This window comes from Elephantulus edwardii, unplaced genomic scaffold (assembly GCF_000299155.1).
Source record: "Elephantulus edwardii isolate Elephantulus edwardi_28Jun2011 unplaced genomic scaffold, EleEdw1.0 scaffold00223, whole genome shotgun sequence".
Classification (NCBI taxonomy): Eukaryota; Metazoa; Chordata; class Mammalia; order Macroscelidea; family Macroscelididae; genus Elephantulus; species Elephantulus edwardii.
The window spans coordinates 2,159,924-2,161,671 of NW_006399973.1; positions in this window are offsets into that span (position 1 = coordinate 2,159,924).

A 1,748-nucleotide genomic window follows, 5' to 3' on the forward strand; every position below is an offset into this window, starting at 1 on the left:
CTTCTCCGTCTTCCCTCAACCCCGATGTCAGTCCCGTTTTACAACAGTGGCCCTGTGCAATATTTGTCCTTTTATGACTGAGATATTTCACTCAGCATAAAATCCTCCAGGATCAACCATTTTGCATAATATTTCATGAATTTCTTGTTTTTCAATGCTGCATAGTATTCCATTGTGTGAATATACCAGTGCTTCCTATCCATTCATTTTTTTGATGGGCACTTAGGTTGTTTCTAGCACTTTGCTATTGCAAAGAAAGCCACAATAAACATAGGTGTGCATACATCTGCTTGGGTGGCAGTTATGGTTTCTTTAGGGTAAATTCCCAGTAGTGGAATGGCTGGGTTAAATGGTATTTCTGTTTGCAACTTTTGGGGAAAGCACCATACAGCCTTCCATAGTGGTTACACCATTTTATGCTCCCACCAACAGTGAATAAGGATTCCAGTTTCTCCACAACCTCGCCAGCATTTGTTGTTTGCTGTTCTGTTAAATTTTGCTATTCTAGCTGGGGTGAGATGATATCTCATAGTTGTTTTTATGGGCTTGGCTTTTGGTTGTTGTTGTTGTTGTTATGTACTGTTGAGTCTGAATCGACCAATAGTTGACCCTCCCTCCAGTGGGTTTTCAGAGGCAGTTCATCCCACAGGAAGAGATTACCCATCCTTCTTCCACAGAACAGCTGGAGGATTTGAACCGTGTGCCTTAGGGATTGCAGCATAGCTTCTTGCTACTAGGCCAACAGTGCTGCTTTTAGTTATTGTTATTGTTGTTGTCGTTATATGTGCAGTCAAGTTGCCCGAGACGTATAGAAACCCTATGTACAACAGCCTTGAAACCTGCTCTATCTGAGCTAAAATTATTGTCTCTGACACACCTACTCCCGTTGCCCAGTCACTGAATCAATCCATCTCATTGAGAGTCTTCTTCTCTTTTGCTGTCCCTCCACCCTTCCAAGCATCATGTACCTTTCCAAGGACTAATTCCTCCTTGCAACCTGCCCAAAGTACATCAGATGAAGCGGCAGAATTCTTGCCTCCAGGGATCATCCTGGTTTCACCCTCTCTAAAATGAACCTGTTTGTTCTCCTGGTAGTCCATGGTATATTTAATATTCCTCTCCAGCACCACAGTTCAAAGGCATCAATTCTCTTTCTATAATCCCTAGTTATTGTCCCGCTCTCTAATGCACAGCAAGTAATTTCAAAGACCATGGCCTGAATCAGGTGCACCTTACTCTCCAGACTGGTGTTGTTGCTCTTCAGTACTCTGGAGAGGTCCCTGACAGCAGACTTTCCCAATGCAATCTGTCTTTTTATTTCCTTGCTACTGGTACCAAGAGTGTTAATTGTGGAGCCAAGCAAACTGAAGCTGTTAACAATCTCAAACTGTTCACTATCTATCATAATGCTGTCAATCAGCACAATGGTGAGAATCCGTGTTTTCTTGATGTTGAGCTTCAATCCATATTGAAGGCTGCAGTCTTTGACCTTCTGCAAGAAGCACTCCTTGTCCTCCTCAGTTTCAGCAAGCAGGGTTATGTCATCTGCATAATGCAGGTTGCTGATAAGTCTTCCTCCAATCCTGATGCCACACTTCTCCTCATAGAGCCCAGTCTCCTATATGATCTGTGCTGCACAAAGACTGAAAAGGTGTGGAGACTATGGGGGAGAGAATAGTCTAAAAGTATTATATTTTAGGGCATTAGTTTTATCGTAGGAGTATGCAATGAGGGTTGCAGAGTGGATT